The sequence below is a fragment of the Pleurodeles waltl genome, chromosome 2_1, assembly GCF_031143425.1.
Source record: "Pleurodeles waltl isolate 20211129_DDA chromosome 2_1, aPleWal1.hap1.20221129, whole genome shotgun sequence".
In the NCBI taxonomy this organism is placed as follows: domain Eukaryota; kingdom Metazoa; phylum Chordata; class Amphibia; order Caudata; family Salamandridae; genus Pleurodeles; species Pleurodeles waltl.
In genome coordinates, this window is record NC_090438.1 from 160,000,047 (window position 1) to 160,013,609 (window position 13,563).

At 45.7% G+C, this 13,563-nt stretch overlaps 1 protein-coding gene across 2 annotated transcripts in view; it reads right to left on the reverse strand.

The window, feature by feature from the left end:
• SH2D1A (SH2 domain containing 1A) overlaps nucleotides 1–13,563 on the reverse strand; it is a 534,870-nt gene that overhangs the window by 276,365 nt on the left and 244,942 nt on the right. The gene's annotated exons all lie outside the window — the stretch shown is intronic.

Sequence of the window (13,563 nt, forward strand, 5' to 3'; positions counted from 1 at the left end):
CCCCTAGTATGCTAGGGCTTGGAGTTCCATTAACTATCCCTGTGAATTCATATAGAATTGATTAATACCTGAAACACACCTCATTAAAATATTGTTCAATGTGTTGTGGGATGGTTGTAGACTAATACGTTTATTTGCCTTGGGTTTGCACATCGTATAACTCTTTAGTGCCAGGAGGTCAAGAAATCTCAAATCTAAGCCATGCTCTAGAAGTCTAAAAAAGTGTCAAGGGGAGTGCGACAGAATCAAAAAAAAAAATTACAAAAAAGAGTTAACTGGAAAAATGTATAATAGTGAGCATGGTGTGAGCATAGGGTGTCTCTGAAAAAAGCCTTTGTGTTAATAGTGTTAATGGTGTTTTGGACAAATGTACTGCTAGAACTGGATACATCCCTTTATTTTGTATAGGTAGATCATGTTCCCTTCTGCTGTGAAATGTGATCCAACTTTTCTGAAGTTGTCAGACATGTCAAAGTGGATGTTATTGTTATAGAGAAATACTGAACTTGCTCATTGCCATGCTTTTGGGAGTTCTCTATCTTGAGATAGAATTGGTTGAACCCCTTCCACTTTTGCCTTTGACATAGTGGAGCAGAAAAAGGAAATGTGGGGGAAGACATTAATCAACTCTCCCAAGGTTCCTTCATTTGAATTGACAGAGCTATTTCTGTGACTGTGCCCAACTCATTTTCTATGTCATTATGACATCAGGGTGCTCACAATTCTAAATACGCTCAACTATAATCAACAGTTGATGCCATTTCATCCCTCTACGGACTATACAAGCACTGCAAACTTGTGGAAACCCTAGGTCTATGTCAGGGCTACATTTTGGCATGTTAACAAGCACAATGTTCAAGTCCAACAGTACTTCAAAAGCACTGGTGGGCCCAAATTAGGAAGTGAAACTCACACTGGATTCAGGACTGCTTCATTGGCTCTACGAGTCATTCAGAAGTAAAGTGGTAACTATGGGATGTTAAAACAAAAAATGAAAGCAGCTATTGGATTTCCCAGAAAGAGATCAGTAATTAAATCAAGTCAACTTGCTATAGAAGGAAACAGGAAGAAACTTCCTGATTGCCATTTGCCATTTCATAAAAGCAGGTGTAAAAAGTGTAATCTCCATCCCTCATGACATCTAGCAAAACTGAGGAGAAGGAGTCATCTGCCAGTGTAAGCACAGGCTCTAACTTAACACAACCATCCTAGAACGAGGATGTAATTATAGTGACTACACCACCTTCAGCATCAATATCATCTAGACTCTGCAAAGAATTTGTTGGGTGGTAGTTTTTTACCCTTCCATCAGGACAAATAAAATCAATTACCGTTCTTTCACCTGCTCCTGTTGTAGTCATGTGCTGCACCTGGCAAGTCAGGACAGTACGCCATGGGGACATCTAGAACATGGAAGCACCTATGGTCCCATAAACCAAACCAAATTGCCTTGGCTGAGATAGACTGCACTATCTGTAAAAAACTTGTTCAGAGCTCTGAGTGAACACAAACAGGTAACATAAGGACATTTATATAACTGTTAAAAAATTAAACTAAAAATGCAAAAACAGTGAAAAGTTAAATGATTTTATAACATACATTTAAACGAGATACAGAAACATATTTAAAAAATAAATAACAAAAAACAAATACAAAAAAACAAAAAAAAGGTGAATTCTAACAGGCAAAGACTTACATCACACTACCTCTTCATAAATATATTTGCGCTGTCCAGAAAGGAGCATGGTTATTTGTCTGGAAAAGATTAATCACAAGAAGAAATTGGAGGTCTTGCCCTGTATGCTAAGCTCAGTGCACATAGATGTATGTTGTGCAACATAGAAGTAGTCCACCTTACAACACTGATGCATTTACATAAATTATAATATGATCAAAAACCCCAGAAATTAACTGAAAAAAAAGGTTAATGCAGTGTTATAGTTAGGTATGCAAAAAACAACTTTTCTTATGTAAAAAAAAAACTTTCTGTGAGAATTCTAAATGTTAAAGTGGTGTTATAGTTAGGTATGGAAAACAAATCCTTAATATGTATAAACAAATGTATAAATTAAATGGAAAAATGACAGCTTATAGTTAGATATTGTGAAATACCTTATTTTATGAGGAAAAAACTGAAACTCACTTAAAAAGCACATGAAATTCTCCAGTTATAGTTCAGTAAGCTAACTACAATGTAGGCTCCATCATCACATATTACATCACTCATAACATGCTAAGCGACATAATTGATGAGTTAACACATGACATCTCAAAAGAAATAATTTGTGGCATCACTGATGACATCACTGATGACACCATCCCCACTACTGATGCTCAAATTACTCTATAAAACCCTTAGATGATTAAAAAACAAAGTTTGTAGTAAATGCATCATAGATTGCTGAGATGTATATGTGCATGTTCAAAACAGAAATAGCATACTCCTGTAGTCTTGTTCAGTATGGTAGAAGGTATGTGAGGAACACTTAAGCTATCTGTAAATTTTCCAGTGCAAGAACTACTTGTTAGACCTGTCAGCCTTAGAGTGGTCTCACCCCTAACGTTTTGCCTGCTTGGCTCATATCTTTGCTGTATCTTTTTGTTGGCCTTAAGACTCTGAGCACTTTACCACTGCTGGCTAGTGCTAAAGTGGCTGTATTTCACCCCTAAACATGGTAACATTGGTGTATACACAGTTGGCACATTTAATTTACTTGTAAGTCTGTTGTAAAGTGGCATACAATAAACCCAGGGTCTGGAAATGAAATGCTACTAGTAGTATTGCGCACTGATTATGCCACTTACTTAAACAGCCTATTAAACATATCTCCGGCCTGCCACTGCAGATCCTGTGTGTGCAGTTTCAGTGGCACTTTGACTTGACCTTTAACACCCTTTGCAAGCCTTAAACTCCCCTTTTATTACATATGGCACCCCTAAGGTAGACCCTAGGTAGCCCATAGGGCAATGTGTTATTTAACTAAAAGGTAGGACATGAACCTTTAAGTTTCACATGTCCTGATAATGAAAAACTCCCAAAGTCATTGTACACCCCTGTGAGGCCACCCTTTCCATGGCCCATCATTGGGAATTCCTTAATATACTTTTAAGTTGTAAATCCACAAAGGAGAAGCTGCATCACTTCATATCATTGGAATGGTAATGATAAATCCTCTTTACTGGTGAAGTTGGATTTAACATTACTATTTTAGATATGTCACTTTTTAGTAAGTGGGCATTTCTCAGCTCTTAAAGCTCTGTGTGCCTACAACCTGACAGCTACACTTTGTGCATTCCCTTTAGACAGCCACAAACACAGGAGGCTAGGTGTGTCAGTACTCATCTGCATTCTGATGGTTCTTCTTGATCAGGAAGGGAGGAGGGGAGATGGCACTTACACCTGAATAGGGCGTGCCTGTCCCCACACAAAGGGCTGAACAGCCCCTACTAATAATCTGGAGCCAGGGCGAGGTAAAAAGGACCTCTGTGCTCTTCAAAGAGCCTTTCTTGAAGTCACCCCCACTTCAAAGGCCTATTTGGGTTTACGAACTGGGTCTCTGACCCTACCAAATCAGTACACTACTGGACCTGTGACGAACCCTGCCAGGAGTAAGGACTGCTAAGCTACAAGGAGTACCACTCCGCTGGACTGCTTTCCAAGAAGGACTGCTCTGTTTTTTGATGAGTTACCCTGTGACCTACTGATCTCTGCCTGGCTGAGGAAGGAATGGATGCCTCTCGTCTGAATCCAGAGTGACTCCAAGAGCTTGTTGGCTTTCCCCCTGTTCTCTCTGTCTGCAGTGAGTCCTGGTCTGCCAAGTGGTGCCACACCAGTCCTGGGACCTTAGAAGTGAGTATCTGCGCTGCAACCCAAGGAAATCAACTCATAGACGATGTTGTGCTGATCGGAACCAGTGTATTTCCTCTTGACGCAGATGCATCACCACTGCTGCCTGAGCCATGGATGCTGCTTTGCCGACTGTGCCACACATTGTCCCAGATTCCGAGGCATCTATGACATGCGTGGCTCGGTACTGATGCATTGCTTCAACCCGGAGGTTTGACGACGACACATCACCTTAATACCCAGCTGACCTTTGATGCATCCTTGAAACAGTGTAGCTCAGAACCAATGCATCATCTACATCTCGATCATCAGCCATGCATCTTCTCCTCTGCTTCACACATCGAGTTCTCAACATTGATGCTTCTTCCATCCAAGGTACTTTCTCAGCAGGCTCTGCGTGGGTCCTGTAACCGGCACGCCATCCATTGCGGTCAGCCTGAATTTTAGATTTACTCCATTCTATCGTGACCTCAAGTAACCTTTTAGCGCTTTTGATTTCTAAACACTACTTTTGGTTTATTCTTTAAAAATTCATAATTCAACTTCTACTTATTGGATTTTTGTGTTGCACAAATATTTTACACTTTCCCTCGCTAGATAAGCATCACTGTTCTGTGCCAAGCTACCATAGGGTGAGCACAGGTTAGCTCTATGTGTGTATCTAGCTTACTCTGACTAGAGTGGTTCCTGCTTGTACAGGGTGCAGACTCTGACAACCAGAAACCACATTTCTAACATTAGTGAGGATAGGACTTCTGTTTGTGCAATACCATAGTGTAACTCAATGTCCACTACAATTCTACACTAAGGGTGTCATTATGACCCCAGTGGTCAGTGGTAATATGGAGGAAAGTACTGGCAACAGGCTGGTGGTACTTTCCTCCATATTATGACATTGGTAGTTTGGCTGAAGCAAAACCTCCAATGTACCACACTGACCGCCACAGGCTTCAATCTCCAGCCCGGTGGCCACAACTTGCCCGCCTGCGGGATTATGACCCCACCAGGATGCCACGAAAACCATGGCGGTAAGCACTATCAGTGAAAGGGAATCCTTTCCCTGTCACTAATAGGTGTCTTGTCCGCCCCTCCCCCCTCCCCTGGTTTCCCCCCAACTCCCCTCCCTCCTCTCCAGACCCCCCTTCATACACCCCACTCCCTTCACATACGCCCCTCCCTTCACACATGCATACACACACCCATTTCAACATTCATCCACGCATTCATCCATTCACACACACACTTACATACATACACGCATTCACACAACTCAACATACATGCAGTCACACCCCCAAACATGCACACACATACAACACACAAAACCCACCCGCATACATGCACGGATGGTCATACACACACACACCCACACACACAAACAACACCCCCCTCCACTGTCAGAGCACCCACTTACCTGGATCCAGGGGGTCCTCCGGGAGGAGACAAGACGAGGCGCTGCTGCTAGCAGCAGCGTCTACCAGCAAAACACCACCAGGCTGTTTTAACTCTCACAATACGGCCGGCGGCAGTCTACTGGTGGGGCGCTCCTGCTGGCAGCAGCACCAACTTACCACAGCCTTCTGGCAGAAATACAGCTGTGCTCATGATACGGCTGACGGCTGGTATATACCGCCAAGGTCCTAATGAAGGCCTAACACCATTTACATTTTTTTCAATTCTCCTAGATCAGCTTTTTGATTTTTTTCTGCTAAATTATTTCGCACTCTATAGAAGCAGCACCTTTTGAGATTGAGTTTGAGCTGGCCACGTTAGAGATCTACACTGTGCCTCATCGGAAAGATTTCTGCAAGGAGTTTCAAGTTTCTGTAAAAGGCTTCACCAGGAAGGTGGAGCTGCAGAAAGCCTCAAGAACCTGTGCAGAGAGCCAAGTTGCAGCAGATGGCATCCCAGATGTGGAGCAGGAAATTTCTGAGAAGGAGGATGATTATTCTAGATTCCAAGGTGGATTTGGAACTACCAGGAGAGGGGGCCAATGACTTGCTGGAAGCAGTACTGACGCCCACAGCAGGGAGCTGTGTCTACTCCAAGAACCTGTCCCCAGAGGAGCTAGCAGAAAGGAGGGAGGAAAGGAAGCTCAAGTTGGAGCTTACAAAGTTGAAACTGGCTCTTAAGGAAAATACATTGGGTCATGAGCTCTGTTTAAAGGAGCTGGAGATAAGTAGGGTCCATCAACAGTAATGGTTGCAGCATACCTGCAGTGTCCACTGGTGAGTCCATAGTTCGGATACCCAAAGATTTGGTACCCAGTTATGTGGTGGGGGATGACATAAACAAATGGTTTGTATCCTACGAAGTAGCTCTAAGAGTGCACAAGGTCCCAGTGGAGTTATGGGGTGGTAGTTTTGGAGGTTTATGCCCACGATGGGGAGGAACACACTACTCACACTAGAGGTAGAGGACCAAACATGTTACTCTGCAATGAGTCCATCCTAGTCAGTAAGTTTGGACTGACCCCTGAGAGGTACAAGCTCAGGCTAAAGGACAACCATAAGATCTCATCACGAACATAGAGGGATTTGTTGGATAATGCCAGCAAGGCACTGAAGGGCTGGGTGAGGGGCAACAAAATTGATGATTATTCAGGGCTGTACAGCTTAATTTTGAAGGAGCACATGCTGATAGTTGTTTTCCAGAACTACATCAACACCTGGTTGATAGAAAGCTTAGTGTCTCCAGGGAGCTTGCTGAGGAAGCTGGCATCTGGGTCAGCATCAGAGTGTCCAAGAAGGCATCTGTGGAGGAGAACTCCCAAAAGGGTGGTCAGAGTTCCAACCAGAAGAATGATGGGGAGATAAAAAGACAGAGTTCTCTAAAGACCCTCCCCCCAAAACAACTCACAGGTGTAGGAGGCTGGACTGGCTTGTAGTGAGTACCAAGGGGTACTTGCACCTTGCACCAGGCCCAGTTATCCCTTATTAGTGTATAGGGTGTCTAGCAGCTTAGGCTGATAGATAATGGTAGCTTAGCAGAGCAGCTTAGGCTGAACTAGGAGACGTGTGAAGCTACTACAGTACCACTTAGTGTCATATGCACGATATCATAAGAAAACACAATACACAGTTATACTAAAAATAAAGGTACTTTATTTTTATGACAATATGCCAAAGTATCTTAGAGTGTACCCTCAGTGAGAGGATAGGAAATATACACAAGATATATATACACAATAGCAAAAATATGCAGTATAGTCTTAGAAAACAGTGCAAACAATGAATAGTTACAATAGGATGCAATGGGGACACATAGGGATAGGGGCAACACAAACCATATACTCCAGAAGTGGAATGCGAAACACGAATGGACCCCAAACCTATGTGACCTTGTAGAGGGTCGCTGGGACTATTAGAAAATAGTGAGAGTTAGAAAAATAACCCTCCCCAAGACCCTGAAAAGTGAGTGTAAAGTGCACTAAAGTTCCCCTAAGGATAAAGAAGTCGTGTTAGAGGAATAATGCAGGAAAGACACAAACCAACAATGCAACAACGCTGGATTTCCAATCTGGGGTACCTGTGGAACAAGGGGACCAAGTCCAAGAGTCACAAACAAGTCGGAGATGGGCAGATGCCCAGGAAATGCCAGCTGCGGGTGCAGAGAAGCTTCTACTGGACAGAAGAAGCTGCGGTTTCTGCCAGAACGCAAAGGGCTAGAGACTTTCCCTTTGGAGCACGGATCCCTCCCGCCTTGTAGAATCGTACAGAAGTGTTTTCCCGCCGAAAGAATGCCAACAAGCCTTGCTAGCTGCAAATTGTGCAGTTAGCGTTTTTGGACGCTGCTGTGGCCCAGGAAGGACCAGGAGGTCACAAATTGGACCAGGAGGTAGAGGAGACATCGAGCAAGACAAGGAGCCCTCTTAGCAGCAGGTAGCACCCAGAGAAGTGCCAGAAACAGGCACTACGAGGATGCGTGAAACAGTGCTCACCCGAAGTCGCACAAAGAAGTCCCACGTCGCCGGAGAACAACTTAGGAGGTCGTGCAATGCAGGTTAGAGTGCTGTGGACCCAGGCTGGACTGTGCACAAAGGATTTCCGCCCGAAGTGCACAGGGGCCGGAGTAGCTGCAAAAGTCGCGGTTCCCAGCAATGCAGTCTAGCGAGGTGAGGCAAGGACTTACCTCCACCAAACTTGGACTGAAGAGTCACTGGACTGTGGGGGTCACTTGGACAGAGTTGCTGGATTCGAGGGACCTCGCTCGTCATGCTGAGAGGAGACCCAAGGGACCGGTAATGCAGCTTTTTGGTGCCTGCGGTTGCAGGGTGAAGATTCCGTCGACCCACGGGAGATTTCTTCGGAGCTTCTAGTGCAGAGAGGAGGCAGACTACCCCCACAGCATGCACCACCAGGAAAACAGTCGAGAAGGCGGCAGGATCAGCGTTACAGAGTTGCAGTAGTCGTCTTTGCTACTATGTTGCAGTTTTGCAGGCTTCCAGCGCGGTCAGCAGTCGATTCCTTGGCAGAAGGTGAAGAGAGAGATGCAGAGGAACTCGGATGAGCTCTTGCATTCGTTAACTAAAGTTTCCCCAGAGACAGAGACCCTAAATAGCCAGAAAAGAGGGTTTGGCTACCTAGAAGAGAGGATAGGCTACTAACACCTGAAGGAGCCTATCAGAAGGAGTCTCTGACGTCACCTGGTGGCACTGGCCACTCAGAGCAGTCCAGTGTGCCAGCAGCACCTCTGTTTCCAAGATGGCAGAGGTCTGGAGCACACTGGAGGAGCTCTGGACACCTCCCAGGGGAGGTGCAGGTCAGGGGAGTGGTCACTCCCCTTTCCTTTCTCCAGTTTCGCGCCAGAGCAGGGCTAAGGGGTCCCCTGAACCGGTGTAGACTGGCTTATGCAGAATTGGGCACATCTGTGCCCAAGAAAGCATTTCCAGAGGCTGGGGGAGGCTACTCCTCCCCTGCCTTCACACCATTTTCCAAAGGGAGAGGGTGTAACACCCTCTCTCAGAGGAAGTCCTTTGTTCTGCCATCCTGGGCCAGGCCTGGCTGGACCCCAGGAGGGCAGCTGCCTGTCTGAGGGGTTGGCAGCAGCAGCAGCTGCAGTGAAACCCCAGGAAGGGCAGTTTGGCAGTACCAGGGTCTGTGCTACAGACCACTCGGATCATGGGATTGTGCCAACTATGCCAGGATGGTATAGAGGGGGCAATTCCATGATCATAGACATGTTACATGGCCATATTCGGAGTTACCATTGTGAAGCTACATATAGGTAGTGACCTATATGTAGTGCACGCGTGTAATGGTGTCCCCGCACTCACAAAGTCCGGGGAATTGGCCCTGAACAATGTGGGGGTACCTTGGCTAGTGCCAGGGTGCCCTCACACTAAGTAACTTTGCACCTAACCTTTACCAGGTACCTCAGTACCATATACTAGGGAATTATAAGGGTGTTCCAGTAAGCCAATGTAAATTGGTAAAATTGGTCACTAGCCTGTTAGTGACAATTTGAAAGAAATGAGAGAGCATAACCACTGAGGTTCTGATTAGCAGAGCCTCAGTGAGACAGTTAGTCACTACACAGGTAACACATTCAGGCACACTTATGAGCACTGGGGCCCTGGAGAACAGGGTCCCAGTGACACATACAACTAAAACAACATATATACAGTGAAAAATGGGGGTAACATGCCAGGCAAGATGGTACTTTCCTACACAACCCCCCCCCAAACGAAGGACAATAAGACTAGCCATGACCTGATGAGTCTTCATTGTCTAAGTGGAAATATCTGGAGAGTCCATCTGCATTGGAGTGGCTACTCCCAGGTCTATGTTCCACTGTATAGTCCATTCCCTGTAGGGATATGGACCACCTCAACAATTTTGGATTTTCACCTTTCATTTGTTTTAGCCAAAGTAGAGGTTTGTGGTCTGTCTGAACAATGAAGTGAGTGCCAAACAGGTATGGCCTCAACTTCTTCAGTGCCCAGACCACAGCAAAGGCCTCCCTCTCAATGGCAGACCAACGCTTTTCTCTAGGGGTCAACCTCCTACTAATAAAAGCAACAGGTTGATCCTGGCCCTCAGAATTAAGTTGTGATAGGACTGCCCCTACTCCTAATTCAGATGCATCAGTTTGGACATAGAATTTTTTAGAGTAACTAGGGCTTTTCAGGACAGGTGCAGAAAACATGGCCTGCTTCAGCTCCTCAAAAGCTTTCTGACAGTTTGCTGTCCATAATACATTTTTAGGCATTTTCTTGGATGTGAGGTCATTAAGAGGGGCTGCAATGGAGCCATAGTTCTTAATGAACCTCCTGTAATACCCAGTGAGGCCTAGGAAGGCTCTCACCTGAGTCTGAGTAGTAGGGGGAACCCAATCAATAATTGTTTGGATTTTCCCCTGAAGTGGTGCAATCTGTTCCCCACCAACAAGGTGTCCCAGATAAACCACCTTTCCCTGTCCTATCTGGCACTTTGAAGCCTTGATAGTGAGGCCTGCCTTTTGCAGGGCCTCCAAAAAGACAGCTATATCGTCCAAATATGCTGCACTGAAAGCCTCCAGCCCTTGCAGGACTGTGTTCACCAACCTTTGAAAAGTGGCAGGTGCATTTTTCAAACCAAAAGGCATTACAGTAAACTGGTAATGGCCTCCAATGGTTGAAAATGCAGTCTTAGGTTTAGCATCTTCTGACAATTTGATCTGCCAATACCCTGCAGTCAAATCAAAAGTGCTTAGATACTTGGCAGATGCCAGTGTATCTATGAGCTAATCTGCCCTGGGTATAGGGTGAGCATCAGTTTTGGTTACCAGGTTGAGAACTCTATAGTCTACACAAAACCGCATTTCCTTTTTTCCATCTTTGGAATGGGGTTTTGGTACAAGTACCACAGGAGAAGCCCATGGACTTTCAGAGTGCTCAACCACTCCTAGTTCTAACATTTTCTGCACCTCTTGCTTTATGCAGTCCCTGACATGGTCAGGCTGCCTATAGATCTTACTTTTGACAGGTAAACTGTCTCCAGTATCTATAGTGTGCTCACACCAAGAAGTGGTACCTGGCACAGTAGAGAAGAGTTCAGAGAATTGATCTAGGAGATTTATGCAATGGTCTTTCTGCTCAGCAGTAAGACAATCATCCAAAACTACACCTTCCACAAGAGCATCTTGTTCTGTGGAAAAGAAGAGATCAGGTAGAGGATCACTGTCTTCTTCCTGTCCCTCATCAGTTGCCATGAGCAGGGTGAGATCAGCCCTGTCATAGTAGGGTTTCAGGCGGTTTACATGGAGTACCCTAAGGGGACTCCTTGCAGTGCCTAAGTCAACTAAATAGGTGACTTTCCCCTTTTTCTCAACAATTGTGAGGGGACCACTCCATTTATCTTGGAGTGCTCTTGGGGCCACAGGCTCCAAGACCCACACTTTCTGCCCTGGTTGGTACTGAACCAAAACATCCTTCTGATCATGCCATTGCTTCTGGAGCTCTTGGCTGGCCTGAAGGTTTTTGCTGGCCTTTTTCATGTACTCAGCCATCCTTGATCTGAGGCCAAGTACATAATCCACAATATCCTGCTTAGGAGCTTTTAAAGGTTGTTCCCAACCCTCCTTTACAAGTGTGAGTGGACCCCTAACACGGTGTCCAAAAAGAAGTTCAAAGGGGCTGAAGCCCACTCCTTTCTGGGGTACCTCCCTGTAGGCAAAAAGGTAACAGGATATCCCATCTCCTGCGGAGTTTTTCAGGGAGACCCATAATCATGCCTTTGAGAGTTTTATTAAATCTCTCCACCAGTCCATTTGTTTGTGGATGATAGGGTGTAGTGAACTTGTAAGTCACACCACACTCCTTCCACATGGCCTTTAAGTATGCAGACATGAAATTGCTTCCCCTGTCTGATACTACTTCCTTTGGGAAGCCCACCCTAGAAAATATTCCTAGGAGGGCCTTTGCCACTGCAGGTGCTGTAGTGGTCCTTAAAGGAATTGCTTCAGGGTATCTTGTGGCATGGTCCACTGCCACCAAGATAAACCTATTGCCTGAAGCAGTAGGAGGGTCAAGGGGGCCAACTATGTCAACCCCTACCCTTTCAAAGGGAACCCCAACCACAGGCAGTGGAATAAGGGGTGCCTTTGGGGTGCCACCTGTCTTGCCACTGGCTTGACAGGTTTCACAGGACTTACAAAAATCTTTTGTGTCCTCAGACATCCTAGGCCAATGAAACAAGGGAACAAGTCTGTCCCAAGTTTTCATTTGTCCCAGATGCCCAGCTAGGGGAATGTCGTGGGCAAGAGTTAGGAGGAACTTTCTGTACTCCTGAGGAATCACTAATCTCCTGGCAGCTCCAGGTTTAGGATCCCTATGCTCAGTGTACAAGAGGTTGATTTGAGAGTCACTGACATCCCCATTAGCCTGTTTGACAGCTTGCTGTCTTAGACCCTCTAATGTGGGACAGGTTTGCTGTGCCACACTCAGCTCCTCCCTGGCAGGCCCCCCTTCACCCAAAAGCTCAGCAGTGTCTGCTTCAAGCTCATCTGGTGTAGGTTCTGCACAGGGAGGGAATTCTTCTTCCTCAGAAGTTGAATCCACTGTAGAGGGAGGGATAGTAGGAAGTGGTTTGCTTCTACTAGCCCTAGCTTTAGGGAGCACTTGGTCCATTGTTCCAGGATCCAAGCTTCCCTGTCCTTTTTGCTTTTTGGCCTGAGCCCTTGTCAAAGCAAAAATATGCCCTGGGATGCCCAGCATTGCTGCATGGGCCTCCAACTCCACATCTGACCAAGCTGATGTCTCCAAATCATTTCCTAGTAGACAGTCCACAGGTAAATCTGTGTCTACCACAACTTTATTTGGACCAGTAACCCCCCCCCCAGTTGAGATTAACAACAGCCATGAGGTGGCTAAGTGTGTTGTTGTGAGCATCGGTTACTTGGTACTGGTGACCAAGTAGGTGTTGTTCAGGGTGGACCAGTTTCTCTATGACCATAGTCACACTGGCTCCAGTGTCCCTGTAGGCCTGAACCTCAACACCATTTATTAGGGGTAGCTGCTTGTACTTATCCATATTAAGGGGACAAGCAACTAAGGTGGCTAAATCAATAGCCCCCTCAGAGACTAACACAGCCTCTGTGGCCTCCCTAACAAGGCCAACCCCAACTAAGTTACCAATAGTGAGCCCAGCTACTCCCTTGGATTGGCTCTTAGTAGGTTTGCTCCCACCACCACTGCTATTAGTAGGGACACTAGGGGTAGCAGTAGGGGTTGTAGTGGTAGGAGGCTTGGTGCTTTTCTTTGGACAACTGGGATCTGTTGTCCAATGGCCTTTTATTTTACATAAATAGCACCATGGTTTCTTTTCCTTGTTTTGATTAGAAGAGGATTTGGGCTCACCACCCCCACCAGAGTGTTTTTGTGGGCCTGATGAAGACTCATTTTTAGATTTGTCCCCACCCTTGTCAGAAGACTTACCATCCTTCTTCTGTTTGCCATCTTTGTCACCCCCTGTATGAACTTTTCTGTTCACCCTTGTTCTGACCCATTTGTCTGCCTTCTTTCCCAATTCTTGGGGAGAGGTCAGATCAGAGTCCACCAAGTACTGGTGCAACAAATCAGACACACAATTATTAAGAATATGCTCTCTCAGGATCAAGTTATACAGGCTGTCATAATCAGTAACTTTACTGCCATGTAACCACCCCTCCAAGGCCTTCACTGAATGGTCAATGAAATCAACCCAGTCTTGTGAAGACTCCTTTTTGGTCTCTCTGAAC